This window comes from Trichosurus vulpecula, chromosome 5 (assembly GCF_011100635.1).
Source record: "Trichosurus vulpecula isolate mTriVul1 chromosome 5, mTriVul1.pri, whole genome shotgun sequence".
In the NCBI taxonomy this organism is placed as follows: Eukaryota; Metazoa; Chordata; class Mammalia; order Diprotodontia; family Phalangeridae; genus Trichosurus; species Trichosurus vulpecula.
The window spans coordinates 144979133-144994580 of NC_050577.1; the positions used below are offsets into that span (position 1 = coordinate 144979133).

The 15448-nt window shown below is 39.4% G+C and overlaps 1 protein-coding gene across 24 annotated transcripts in view; it reads left to right on the forward strand.

The window, feature by feature from the left end:
• NRCAM (neuronal cell adhesion molecule) overlaps nt 1–15448 on the forward strand; it is a 321453-nt gene that overhangs the window by 157370 nt on the left and 148635 nt on the right. For all 24 annotated transcript variants that reach the window (XM_036760086.1, XM_036760073.1, XM_036760075.1 and 21 more), the window contains exon 4: nt 14463–14535. The gene's annotated coding sequence lies outside the window, so the exon portion shown is untranslated. The remainder of the gene's footprint in view (nt 1–14462; nt 14536–15448) is intronic.

Sequence of the window (15448 nt, forward strand, 5' to 3'; positions counted from 1 at the left end):
GACCAAAAGCTAGGAATCTTTATAACAAAGTTACTAAATTCCCCTGTGCCTTAGTGTCCTTGGCTGGAAAATGAGGAGGTTGGACTGAGTGGACTCAAAGTTTCTTTTCAGCTCTAACTCTATGGCCTTAAGATCCTATGACCTTAAAATAAACATGGGAAAGTCCACACCTGGTTGTGCTCCTCGGTAGGCATGCTTCCTGAATGTGATAAACTGGTGATTTGAAAAGATCATGGATGCCATCCCTGTAATGTTAAATACCCATCCATGAGGATGAGTTAAAATGGGCAAAAGTAGCAGTGCTTCCAGATTAGTGAGTTTGGAAGTGAGTATTTTTAATGGAATAGCAATTCTTCATTCTTGAGGGAACCACTGCTGGGCTCATAGGGGCTGGGGTACTACACCACCCCTACTTCTGTGTCTAGGCATGCAGTTTGGACCAAGTTTAGTAATAAAGATCCTGGGCTTTTGTGGAAAGGGCTCCCTTTTCTCATATTTTTCAGAATATTAATCCCTAGCTCCGGAGGGCAGCTATGCAGCATAGTGCATAGAGTGTCAGGCCTGGAGTCAAGAAGACTCATCTTTTTCAGTTCAAATCTGGCTTCATATACTTACTAGCTTTGTGCCTGGGCAAATCACTTAACCCTGTTTGCCTCAGTTTATTCCTCTGTACAATGAGATGGAGAAGGAAACGGCAAACTGCTCCATTATCTTTGCTAAGGAGACCCCAAATGGGATCAGACACGACTGAAAATGACTGAACAACAATAGGTCATGCATAGATCATATCTAGGGTTTCCCCAAAAAGAGAAAAGTAGAAAGACATTCAATGTATATTAATTAAGTATGGAACATGTAATTTTATTCTTATCCACAAAAGAAAGGTTAAATAAAAGACTCATAGAGCTCATTTAACAAAGTTACTTAAATGAGATTAAGTGACTTAACTTATAACTACCTTTAAGATTTGCTGAGAGGCTGACGCTTAATAAAACACAGAGCAGTTTGCAGGACAGATAGTAAGGCATTCTACATTTTACCTTGGTTTTGCAATGTCTAGACAACTCCCAGTATATGTTTGCTGGTAAAAGAGCTAGGCTTAGGCCTGTCTTCTTATTGGTGGCCAACCTCTCCAAGAAACTAGAAGAGTTTTCAGAGCACCCCTCCCTTACCCCTATTCAGCAACAACTCCATGGGACCTTTTGACCACTCAAACTGACAACATCTCCCTTGATACCTCAAAATTGATGCTAAGTCAGCTACTTAGAAAAGGAAACAAAGGGAAATTATGGTCTCAGGCATAGGCTTGCCTCGTTGAGTCTGTACTCCATGTAGGAGTATCCGGGGGGAGGAGGAAAGAGCACGGCCAGTTCCTCTACTCTGCCCCAACTCTCCTCTTAGCTCCTAGAGACAGTGTGGGAGAGTTAAGAGGCCCCAACTGGAATCAGTATCTTCTTTTTACTGAAGCAGCATTCTGACTTCCACTTCCACTCAGGACTTGCTAAATCCTTCTAGTCCTGAACCACCACAAACAAGCCCCCAAATCTCATGTGGTCAGCAGGAGTCGTGAAGGACAACTGAGAATGCTCCATGGAACAGTCCCTTCTGGACTTCATAAATGTTTGTGTATTGAATTGAATCGAGTTAAATACTTTGTCCCAGAAAATGAAAGCCTCATTCACATTCTGCTCTGCTATGATTTTTCTAGCTGACCCCAGGTCAGAGGGTACGTATGCTACTAGAAGTCCTCTGCTTTGTCAATTCTCTTCTGACAAAACTTCTGGATTTGCATCGATGGATGTGGCCTTCCAGAAAAAGTGAAATTGACTTGTATCACCAGAAGGGTTGATAAGGCCTTTCAATGATCAGCAAATGAATCCTCCCCAGAGACTTTAGGAGGAGGCCGGGATTATGAACTCAGTTTTGTACATAAGGAAATAAAGAACCAGACAGAACAAGTAATTTGCCTAATAACATTGTTGAATTCATGACTTGATTACTTTATTTATAAGGGATGGTTCATTTACTAAAGGTCATGCTACATTAAAAATGACTGGCTGTTAAATGGACAGTTTTGTCCATTAATTAATTAATGAACTTAATTAATCACAGCTAGCCATTAGGGACCGATAGAATTTTGGATTTCTGTAGGACCAGGTTTTATAACCTTACATAGAAACAGTAGCAGGAAAAATCAAGATAAGTATTTCATAATGTTATACCTTTTTTTTTAATCTGGAAAGTACCTTACATTAACTAACCCAACCCTCTATAGAGGAAGAAGCTGAGGGTCAGAAAGATGATATGACTTCTCCAGTGCCACACAAGTAGTGATTAATAGTAGTATTAAGATTTGAATCCTAGTCTTAGCCAGTGTTCTTTCTGATAAACCAGGGCTATCCAACCTTAGGTTATCTTAGGGCTGCATTAAAATAAAGTAATTATTCAAGGGCCGCACCCAGAATAAAAATACAGTACACTAATAGGAAGTGGCAGAACGCGCGTCATCAATAAGACAGGCGAAGGCGCAAAGTGCAAAAGCAAACACAAAACAGCAAAGCAACAACACAACAGTATAAAGGTATGTGCATACTGACTAGTCTGTATCTCATCGTACAGATGGTACACATCCCACAGATTGATTGAAAATTCCGTGCGACGTATTCCGTCCGTAATACTGCTTAAAAACACTAAAGAAAATTAACATCAATGAGATTATTTATAGTAATGGAATTTAAAAATCTAACATGCATTCCATGTAAATTATTATTTCATTTTTTTGTTCGTGAAAATTAAAACCCACAGGCACACGGCATAAAATTGCATTGCGGGCCACAGGCGGCCCATATTTTGGACAACCCTGTAATAGATCATGAAATCTCTTATGAATGTGAGACTATGTAAAGCCAAGTGAATTCACTAGGTTTAGGGAACTCTCTCTTACCTGAAAAATATAGAAATACCCTCAATGGAAGATTTAGAATAAGTTCCTAAGGAAAACTCCACAGTCCAGATCAGTGGATAGTATCATGGCTCTCAATCTGATGTTAACTACTCATATCCTTAAGAAATCCTATTTGACTACAAAAAAAAAATGAAAATCCTGAACAAAATAATTAAATTGGGCAAAGACTATCAGTAAATCATAAATGCTAACTAAAATTGTAGTAAGCAGATGGTAAAAAATCATTGAAAGTAGGCTAGAGTCATATTTGAAACACATCTAAGTTAATTTCCCTTATGGTTTGTTTTTGTTCATCTGTTTACTTCCGGAGCATGATTTTGAAAAGACCTCAAATTCACTTCAATAAGCGTGTCAAATACTCAGGAAATTGTCAGTAACATAAAAAGTGGGAGATCTCCTAGTGAGCTCACGTCTGACTCAAGGGCAGAAATGAGGAATCAAGTATCTAAAGTGGTTTGTGAAATGAGAGTGACTTGCTGTTTTTAAAAAATTGATTCTTAAATAAGTCATGCTGAGTATAGAACCAAATGTTTGAAACCAGCTCTAACCCCACCCAAGCATCACATGCTGTGCCATTAAAATAATAATAATAGCATTTCTATAATGTTTTAAGACTTGCAAATCTCTGTAAATATGTTGTCTCATTTCATCTTCACAACAGTTCTGTAAGGTAGGTATTATTATCCTTTTGAGGAGAATACTGAGATGGAGAAACTGAACCTGAATTATATGACTTGCCCAGGGTCATGCAGCTAGTAAGTGCCTGAAGCAGAGTTTGAACTCAGAGCTTCCTAACTAGAAGTTTAGCGATCTTACCCACTAAGATACCAGCTGATCCATGCACTCCTTTTAAGATAAATGTTTTCATTCTATTATGCATTCTCTTTTTATGAAACAATAGAATATGATCTGCTCGAGCCTTAATCTCCTTCCTGGTAGAATATTATCCCTTGATAGAATATTAACTCGATAGCAAGGATTGTTTCATTTTTTTTTTGTATCTGTATCCTTAGCACGTAGCCCAATGCCTGGTACATATCAGGTACTTAATAAGTGCTATATAAGCACTTAAATAAATATCCAAGCTTGTAACTAGCATAGACTAATATAAGCTTCAAGTATAATGCTTCAAGTTTCTTCCCTGTCCTCAAAAAAAATCTCATTTGATCCATTTATCCCTCCTACCTCTTATCCCACATCTCCGCTCCCTTTAGTGGTCAAACTCCTTGAAAAGGCTGTCTACAATAGCTGCCTCCACTTCCTTTCCCCACACTCTCTTTTTGACTCTAGTCTGGCTTCTGACCTTATCATTCAACCAAAACTGCTCTCTCTAAAATTGCCAAGGATGTGTTAATTGCCAGTTCTAACGGCCCCTTTGCAATCTTCATCCTTTTTGACCTCTCTGTAGGCTTCGATACTGTTGACCACTCTCTTCTTGATACTCTCTTCTCTCTAGATTTCCATATTTCTCTATCCTGGTTCTCCTCCTACATGTCCTTCTACTCCTCAGTTTCTTTTGTTGGATCTTTGTTCAGTTCATGCCCCCTAAAAAGGGCAACCTCCAGGGATATAGCCTTAGACCCTCTTCTCTTCTCACTCAATGCTCTTTCACTTGGCGAACTCATCAGCTCCTATGGTTTCAATCATCATGTCTATGCTGACGATTCTCAAAACTGCTCTCTGGCCCTGACCTCTCTCCTGACCTCTATCCAGTCTTATACTTCCTACTGCCTATTGGACATCCCATATGTGTATATATACTCTTTGTGAATTTTAAAGGGATAGGGACTGGGATCTGTGGTTTCATTAGGTGTAGAGTGCTCCCAAGTAAGGAAACCCCTTCTCCCAATGTAGGTTGGTATTTTCTATTCAATTTATAGTCCAAGAGAATTGCCTAGAGCTGTGATGTCAAACACAAATAGAAATAGAGCCATTAAATCATATATAAGGATCCTTGTAGGCTACATAGTGATTTAGAAAACCACATATTAATATTATCTATGTTTATTGTGTTTTCATTTCTTTCATTAAACATTTCCCAATTATTTTTTTATTTGGTTTGGGCTGTACTCTGGAGTGTTGTGGGCCACATGTGCCTGCATATTTGACACCTCTGGCCTAGAGCACAGAAAGATTAAATGTCTTGCTCAGGGTGTCACACAGCCAGTATCTATCAAAGGTAAAATTTGGTTTTTCTAGATGTCCTTTGTGGTGAGTGGCAAACCAAACCAAATACAATTAAAGCAGGGCTGTCTAAATTCGGAGGCCGCATAAATGCTTTAGTAAATGAAGCCGAGCTACCAGAGCTCTCACTAAAATGGCAAATCAAAATATATTTTCTGTTGTTTCAATAAAAACCTAAGATTGCACAGCCCTGCAATTAAAAGCTCAAACATCCAAAAACTGTGCAACAAATTTAAAAATAAACAGTACAGGTCCTTGTCCCTTATCATCAGCCCAGGTTCCAAACGCATAAAAACTATAGGTGTGAGAAATTTTTTAAAAAATTACAAAATACCAATACAGTTCCCAATTCCTCCTCATCAGCCTGAGCTCCAACATGGAAGATGATTCCCAAGGAGGTCAGAGTCAAATTTTTTCTCTCTGCCCCCTTCTCAATAACTAAGAGATTCATGTCACGAAGTCTTCCTGGAACACGCAACCCATTGTGTGTCAACATAATATGTAGCACTTTCAGATATTCAAAGGGCTTTACTTATGTTATCTTGTTTGATCCTAACAATAACCCTGTGACCTAGGTGGTATTTTTATCCCCATTTATAAAATGTGGAAACTGAAAGTGAAAGAGGCTGTGATTTGCCCAGGGTCACATAGTGTATGAGGGAAGATTTGAATTTAGGTCTTCTTGGTACCTAGTCCAGCAATCTTTCTGCTATACCACCTAATTGCCTCTAACATGTATTCACTTCTCCTGCCACCCTCCCCCACTTCCAATAGATTCTCCTCCTCTCTGATGAGTAGTAAATTAGTTTTCTATACAAGAAGGTAGAAATAAGAGGAAGGGGATTCAAGGACAAGGGAGAGACCTCCAGAAATTGTCCTCACAGGATCTTAAACTGTTCTACAAGCTCCTCTATGTTTTGGAGAAAATGTGCTGTCTGTATAAGCAGCTATTCTGGAGACCTGCTCCATGGCTACAGAGGAGACAGGGTCATTGGCAAGTGCTTAATAAGGCTGGCTGGTGACTGGTAACACCGGTGGCAGCTTCTTTGAGCGGCCACATGGGTTCATTCTGCTCCTGCTGTGGTCACACCAAAGATGTAGCTGGCTGTCATAGAAAAGACATAGAATAGCAGGGCCTTGTTCATCTGTGCAAGCCACAGTCAGGCTGTGGTGATTGGGCTCTGGTCCATTTACAGTCTGGGTTGGGGGACTGCTGGCATCCAGAAGTATCTTCTGTTCCTGGTCTGAATCCTCATGGTCACTGCTGTAGCAGCAAACCCCACAGCTAGAGTCATCTCCTGACATTCAGATTGAGGGGAATGGTATCCCACAAGGACTGTTTTCCTATGGCCTGAGTGGTGACCTTGGTCCACAGGCTCCCATAGTAATTGCCTCTGCAGATCCCCAGAGGAAGAGTTTGAACCCAATTATTCCTGGTTTCCAAATCCACATGAATACATCTCTGGATTTTAAAACAACAACATAAAATTATTCTATTGTGGTCATAGGTCAGATATTTTTGCTATACATTCAAAAGGAAGTTTTGGCTTTTTCCCTCCTATTACTATTAAAATCCTATCTGTAAATGGAATTGACAGAAATATCTGCCACCTTCTTATTAGACGTACCCTTTGACATCGATTTAAATTGTGAACATGTGGCCAATCTGATTACGTTCAAAAGACAGAGCTTTCTTATTTGCGTATTTGCCTTCATGCTTGCCTAAACACTATCCATACAAGAGCATATATTAGCATCAATATTTCAAAGAACAGAAATAAAATAGACCTCCTGGTTCCTTTGTTCAAACTCTTTAAAAGTTGCTAACGTGTCCCTTGCCTCAATACTGTTCAGTTTTATAAGTGTCCAAGAAAGCCACTTAAGCAACTCATTGGAAACTCTTTAAACTCAAAACCCATTTGTTCAATCAGGTTATTTTCCCACAAGGTGACTTAGCAAATAAATGGTCACCTTGCAAAGGCACAAAATCAAATGTTAACTATATTGTGTGTTGGGGGCAGCTAGGTGGCGCAGTGAGTAGAGCACCGGCCCTGGAGTCAGGAGGACCTGAGTTCAAATCCGGCCTCAGACACTTGACACATGTACTAGCTGTGTGACCTTGGGCAAGTCACTTAACCCCGATTGCCCTGCCAAAAAGCAAAAAAAATATATATATATATATATTGTGTGTTATGTAGTTTTTCTTGATTTGCATACATTGAATTGAACCTGACTAAAAGATTTTACAAGTTTCTCCATCATGTATTTAGGTTGGCATGATAATATTACTTAACTATGCTAAATGTTACAGTTCATTTGAAAGTTTCAAAACACCCTGCCTAAGAGTTGTTGTTATTGTTTTAAACTCTCAGGGAATTCTCTTAAAGATCTTACCTTGATCTATCCCCTAGATGAGGGTCAAATAGTAATTACACTGTGTCTGATTTGTCTGGATAGTGAAGAGTGGTGCTGACGGACCCTGGGACAAAACCAGAAGTTATGGGGAGAGTTTCTTTTGTTTTAGTTTTTACCCCATGCCTGGGTTCTGTATCTATTGGGAAATATGGTGAAAGAGACATCTATCCTTTCTGTAAAAGTGACAGTCTGTCCTATTTAAGCCTTCTGGGAAAAAGATTTTGCAATGTCCTCCACTAACACATTCTAGAGTTAGGTAGCAGTAAGGCAGCTTGGTGGTACAGCAGAGAGTGTGGGGCCTGGAACCAGAAAGACTCATCTATGAGAGTTCAAATGTGGCCCCAGGCACATTAGCTGTGTGGCCCTGGACAAGTCACTTAACCTTATCTGCCTCAGTTCCTCATCTGTAAAATGAGCTGGAGAAGGAAAAGGCAAACCACTCCAGTATCTTTACCAAGAAAACCCCAAATGGGGGAATAAAGAGTTGGAGTGACTGAACAAAGAAAGCATTAGGACATTCTTCTAATTCAACTTAATTAAGCAAACAGTTTCTAAGCACCTACTTTATAAGGCCTTGTGCTGGATACAGGAAGCAGAAGTATAAGATAAGTGCACAGGTCAATTTAAATTAATAAATATCGATCACCTCCAGTTTGCAGAAGCCCATATGAGCTACTGGACAGATGAAAAGTTGGGGTAAGGCACCATCCTTGTTTCACACAGTGGCAAATACGTATGCAAAACTCCGAAGAGAAGTAAGAACTGAAGACATGGTTTGAGTCACCCTCAAAGATATAGTGGTTAAAGCTATAGGAGTAAATGAGATTGTTAGAGGACAGAGTTTGATCAAACTGCTTTCTTGCCTCCTTTTTTAAGGAGGCAGGAGGGCCAAGGACTAAAGCTTGGGAAATGCATGCCACAAGGAAGCAGAAAAAGAATGAGAAGCCAGTGGAGACAGAAAGAAATTAGAAAGAACCAGGAGAATAAGATCACAGCAAGGAAAGAGGGAGTATCTACTGGAAAGGGGTGGTTAAGAGTGCCAAAAATTATAGAAAAGGTAGAAGGTAAAAGAGCAGTTAAAAAAGGAACTATTAAGCATGGAGGCCACTGGAGTTCTTGGAATTTGAAGTTTCAGTAAAATAATAGGAATAGGAGTCCAATTACAAGGATTTCAGAAGCAAGTATAGACATGTCAAGTATAGACAACAAGGGTGGAAATTGTCAAAGGATGGATTTTTAGGATTCAGTCAGTCAATAAACATTTATTAAGCAATGACTGAGTGCTGGACATTGTATTAAACGCTAGGTATGCAAAGAAAAGCCCTTGCTCTCAAGGAGCTCACAATCTAATAGGGGAAGCAGTGTGCAAACCAGGAAGGACAAACTGGAAATAATCAACAGAGGGAGGGCATGAGAATTAAGGCATGTTGATACATAGATAGGAATTAACCAGTTCAGAGAGAAAAGATGAAGTTGCATGTGGAATAAAGTCCTGGAGGAGGTAAGAAAGCGTATTTAGATGGGTACAAGTAAAGGGTTTAACTTCGGGCAGGAGTAAAGACATCTCTTCTGTGACCAGAGAGGAAAAGAGTTAGTGATGACCTGGCTTAAGCCTACCTTTCCAGCCTTACTCTCCTTTATGTACTCAATGGTACCACCGAATTAACTTTGCAGCTTTTCCTTCCACAGGATATCCTGTGTTCCATCTCCATCCCTTTGCAAGGCTCTCCATCCCTGAAATGCATTCTTTTCTCGACTCTCTCAGAATTCCTAGTTGCTTTCAAGGCTCAGTTCAGGTACTGTCTTCTGTATGAAACCTTTCCTAATCCCATCCTACCCCACCTTCTGGTGTTCCCTCACAAAAAATTACCCTATATTTATTTTTTAAATCTATAGGTGTGTATGTTGACTTGTTTCCTTCCCCCTTAGAAGCTAAGCTCCTTGAGAACTATTCCCCTTCTCAGTGAAAGTGTCTAGTACAGTGTTTGGTGCACAGTAAGTATTTAATGGCGCTAGTCTATTGATTTGTTGATTGATTGGAGAATGGAACAGGAAGATTGAAAGAGCTCAGCATAAAATAGCTTCAGTCTTATCGGTGAAGTAAGAGGTTAAAACTTCTCTGAGTGTGGGTTATAGAGGTATGCTTAGGGACCTGAGGAAAGAGAAAAAGGTTTGAAATGGTCTGTTGGGGAGAGACACAATCATGCCGCAAAACAAAGGCTCCGTAAAAGCTACACAGTAAAAATGTGTGTAAGTAAATGCTTGATTTGCTGATTTTCTCCTGCAATTCTCAAGGCACCACAGGAGAGAATAAAATGGTGGCAGTTACCTGGGAATGATCCTTGCTTATGCAGTGCTTTAAAGTTTACTAGGTGCTGGAAGTCAAGAGAGTGAAGAACTCTAGTGTAGTAGACAAAAGAAAACCCTGCTCCATGACTAGGTGGTGCAGTGGGTTAGAGCTCTGGACCCAGAGTCAGGAAGGCTTGCCTCAGACATCTACCAGCTGTGTGACCCTGGGCATGTCACTAAATCTCTCCTATCCTCAGTTTTCTCCTGTGTAAAATGGGGATAATAATAACAGCACCTACCTCCCAAGGACCATTGTGAGGATCCACAAAGATCACGTATGTAAAGGGCTTTGTAAACCTTAAAGCACTCTATAAATGGAAGGAGCTCACATTCTACTGTGAGGGGGATACTATGTGTAAGCATTTAAATGTAAACATGATGATTTGAGGAGCAGAATAGGGAGAGAAGGAGAGACATAGGATGACATAGAGACATATGACACATGAGCTGAGCCTTAATGGAAATAACGTGTTGTAAGAATCAGTGGTAATGAGATCCTACATTCCGGGTCTGGGGACCTGCCTTTGCCTGTGGCACAGGGGTGATAGGTGGAATTGTGAGTTCTCTGGGACCAAGCAGAACAAGTCTATTGCATTTTCCAACAGAAATTTGAATCTTTCAACTAATCTCTTTCAATGCTTAGATTTTTTTTTATAATCTTCTTACATTGGTAGAAACCATAGAATCACAGAAACACAGCATATCTTTTTTGGAAGGGGAGGGATGAGGTAAGTGCACAGGTCAATATAGTCAACTCAGTGCGGTAGTCAATTATGAAACTCTTATATGCCTAGCACTGTGCTAGCAAGATAACAAGTTTAGATAAGACATGATGTGTGTCTTCATGGAGCTTACAGATTCAGAAGTTGGCTTTCTGAATACATCGCTGTTAAGCTTTTGTCCTGGCTTTTAAGAGATGCCCTTAGGGAATGGAGCTCTTCCCAAGTGCCCTGATTGTGCCCAATCTGGTCAGGAGCCATATGAATAGCTCTGGCTTCTTATGGGTCAAGTTTGGTGCCAGAAGTCTGAGTCACTACCTCCACTGACCCTCATCCGGTCAGAGAATGGGCAATGATTGGTGAGCATTCCCTTTTTTCCTCATCCTTTCTCAGTCCTCGAGGCATTGAGCAACATGACTCATGGAAACTTTTGTTTGCTTCCTGTCCATATTTATCTTTTCTGGGATTTCATTTTGTTGCGTATGTCACAGGTAATGATGTAACTGGGTTTCAAGATGTGATTGGCTTTCTGTGGTGCTAAGCTAAACCAGAAGTCAATTGGGTGATTTGCGTGCACCAGAGAAACCAAAAATAAATGCCAACTTCCACAGAACTGTTTATTCATCCCTTTCTCTCCAGGCCATGATTATGAATGGACCCCAAATTCAATCCAAACAATGTGTCACAAGCAGGAAATGCAGAGAAAAATGAAAAGTTTTGTGGGCTAATACAGCATTAATGTCGGTGAAGGATTTGGCAAGTTTAAAGGACAATTTTGAAAATAAGCTTATAAGGAATGAAAGGTAACAGTAGCATCCAAAGCAAAACAACTTTGCAAATGCAAAATTTTACAGAATTACAAGATAGTAAATATCAAATCACAAAATTATTCTCATTTATTGAATTTATTTGTTATTTTGAAAATTATTTTCAAGCTACTTTCATTTTCTTGGCCTTGAAAGGAGGACAGTTCTGAGCTCAAGTAAATTGAAAATGGAATTGGCTCTAGAGGTCAAACTTCAGTAAAATGTTGGCATTTTGATATAAATTAGCCCTTGCTGGGTCTTTAACAAGGGCACTTTTCAGAAATCACCCTCAGCGAAACAGGAGGAAGAAGTATGCTGAATATCTTCTCATTCGCACCACAAAGAATAGAATGACTGGGATTTCAAGAATGTCTCCTTGATTGCTGATCTCTCCGGTACAAAATTCTGTGCAGCAAAAAACTTTCAGTTGTGTTGTCTATTGTGAATTCTCATTCAAAGAAGAGAAATGAGTTACCTAGCAGTACGTAACATTGAACCATACAATTATGGGCAGAGTTCTCCACCTGAAATTACATTGTGGGCAGTGGGTAATTCCCTATTAAAGGAGTCTTTTCTCTTTCTTTAATTGGACAAGTGTCTGACTGTTTAAAATGTTGTTTTTTATTACATTATGACTGAAGGCAATTGAGTTTCTTCATACTGTGGGTGACTTACATGTTGAAAGGCAGAAGACTTTGGATTTGTTGGATATTTAAACCCAGGTGTTGTTTATCTTTTGTGACAAGAACATATGAAGCAAATTTGATCCCATGTTGATCTTTTGGTTTTTAGTTTTGCCTTGTTAGATAGAAAAGCTAACACTATTCTGATACAAAGACGATGAAATTCATATTTTGATGTTGGAGGTGGAAAGTTGACACAAAATAATGAAATAGTCTCCCCCACTACATCCCACCCCTGAGCTGTGATTGGTATAGGGTAGCTGAGACTTAGATGTAAGCATTGACACATGGGAAGAGGGATTTATGCTTTGTCTGCCTAGGGGTCATGTTTTTTTTTTCCCATTGGTGAGGCACCACACTATATCTGTCTTTCATGCCCCACTCCTGATCTCACCTCTGTACTGGGGCAGATAAACCCTAATGCTCTGCTTGACCTGTGGGGGGGGGGGTACGGAAACTCATGCCACTGGTAGTTTTCAGGAGGGAAATCAGTGGCAAGACAGAACATACCATCTGCTCCTCCTTCCACTTGTTTGCAAGCTCATTACTAGCCTTTCCTGGTCCTACTTTCCTCTATCCTCTCTTTTTCATTATGCCTTCTGAAAATCTCTATTTTTTTAAAAAAAACTCCCCTTCATCCTGTATCTTTTTTCTCTCACTTTCCTTTCATCTTACGGTGCCAGCAAAAATCTAGCTTCCTGAAGATACCGTTTCTTGACACCTTCTCCAAGGCTGACTTTTCCTCTCATACCCCCTAAGGCACAGGATCAGAAGCAGGAGATAGCATATTCTTGCTCCTCATTACCATTTTCAGAAATTTCCTCTGTCACCAATATTCAACAACACCCATCTTCCTTTAAAGTTGACTTTATCACTTCATAGCTAGTAGCCTTTTCTTCACCCAAATCCTTACCTCCTTCAACCCTCTGGACTACTTCAGCCTCTTCAACTTCCATGACATTTGTCACTGGTCTAGCTCAACCATACCCAGCCCCCCTTGCCCAACTTAGTTTGCCCCAGGTGCCCAGTATTCCTTGCTTTAAAGCCGGGGTTTAGGGAGGCAGGGGGAATTTTTCCCATTATGCTAAAAAGAAGAAAAAATCTATGTGAAAGGAGTGGAAAACAATTAACATACTTATTTAAGGAAAGAATAATGGCTGAAATAAAAAAAAAGAATTCTCCTCTAAGAAGTGTTTGACATAATTACTCATCACTATGAATAGGTCGTGGACTGTTCATGAGCAGGTACTACGGATAGCCATTACCGAAAAGCTTTTGGGAACATTCAAGTTTTCAGAAAAAGGAGTGGAGATTTAATTCTACCTAGTAAGAGTCAAAAGTATATTAGCACCCTTGTCACGAACACAAGCATACATGGCTGAGCAATTTTCCTAAATGATGCTATGGGATCATTCCTTTACTAGACCATATGCTCCCTATGAAATTTTTGCCCTGAAATGAGTTGTAAAAATGCATTTATTGAAACATCAAAAGTAAGAAACTCCCTTTTCCTCCATTTGAAATCTGTGCTCAGACACATGTCCTTCCAAGCTCTACCTAGTGGCACATTCACAGTTTCCCTTTTGGTGAAATGCCACTAACACAATGCATACTTGGTAGTGTTTGAAAAAAAAGGAGTAGTATGAAAGAGATGATACTGCGGGGATCACTGAACAGCAATTTCTTTGCCCTCTGTGGGATACTTGACTGTGCTGATGAAAATAAATCCTTTATTTCCTACAGAATTTCACCTATATTCCTTTAGAGAGAGTTCTAGTTTATCAGCAGGAATTAAATACAAAGGAAGAATATCTTCATTGTTATAAATTTAGCTTAGATTTCATAATAGATATCCACTGATCTCCATGACGCTACCATTTGCATTGTAGAATGTGAACTTGCAGAAGTATTTCCCCATGTCTTTAAAACCTTAGATAATTTCATCAAATTCAATACAGAAACATTTTGATGTTTTCTAAAGCACACAGGAAAAAAAGGTTTTTCCCTTGACTTTAGAGATAATATTGCCATACCCCCAAAACTTTACTACTTCCAACTTGAAAAGATAATTTTAGCAGTGACTTCTTTGGCTGGTGACTATTGAGAAGATAATGGCAACACAGTTCTAATCAGCTCTTATATCCTTTCAGCTGTCTTATTTAATTTAACTCAAAGAAATATGCTTTGGCAAATTTAATTCACAGTTTGTCTTTGCTTCCAGGGCTACAATCCTAATTGCTGTTTCCCATCGGGGAGTTGAGTCAAAGTTAACATCTTGACAGATGTGATTGACTGGTAAATGTCTGGCTTACATTTATATCCTCTACTTCTCAACTCACAGGTTCTGCTGAAGAGACCTATGGCATAAAAGAGTAAGAGAAAAAACATCTTACACCAGAAGACCATTTTACAAGGTAAGAGTTTGTTTCTTCTTTCAAAGAAAGCAGTAATGGAAGAAGAGTGTAATGCTGTAAGACAGCACAATTTGGTTGTATTTATTATTAATGTGATGTGTCCTATTCCCATATTTACTTATATTTTCACATCTAAAAGCTTTAAGATGAGTATACAAGACTATAGACTCAAAATCATTGATTTTTGCTGTTTATTGGGTTGTAGATTAAATCTCAGGGGGAAAACAAGGCAGCACTGCATATCTTTTCCTATTAAGATTGATTTAATAAACCACGAAATGTGAAACTTGCACAGAGAACAGAACTCAGAGCAGAAACTCTAAGAGTAAACAAATATGCCTCTGTAGGAACTAGAGATTGAATTTATAAGCACATATTTGACTGAGAAAAGAATTGTGTGTGTTATTTTTCCCCCACAAATACATATCAAAAATCTTCTGAGATACTACTGTCTACATGCTATCTCAAATCACACAATGAGGTCAGGTAGTTCAAAAGTCTGTTTGGAAAGTTTTTAAGTTGGCTTTTATTTTTGCTTTCTGCTTCCCCCATTTTTATAGTACAGCTTTATAAGCTTTAAAACAGAGATAGCATTGGTAGGACTTCAATGACATCTCAATAGTCATCTGTTGCCAGTTTAGGGGAAAAAATCTTATTTGGAGATCTAGAGCATGCCAGAGAGAACCTGTATAAAGCCTTTTTTTCAACAATGATGTCTGCCTAATGGAATGTATGAGAGAGAGAGAGAGAGAGAGAGAGAGAGAGAGAGAGAGAGAGAGAGAGAGAGAGACAGGGAGAGAGAGAGAGACTGAGAGAGAAATTGTTCAGGCATTTCATCCTATACCTTTTTACGTCTGCAGCTTTCTTAAGGGAATGTCTCACCAAACTTTGAACTAAGAAAGTGGACAGCATT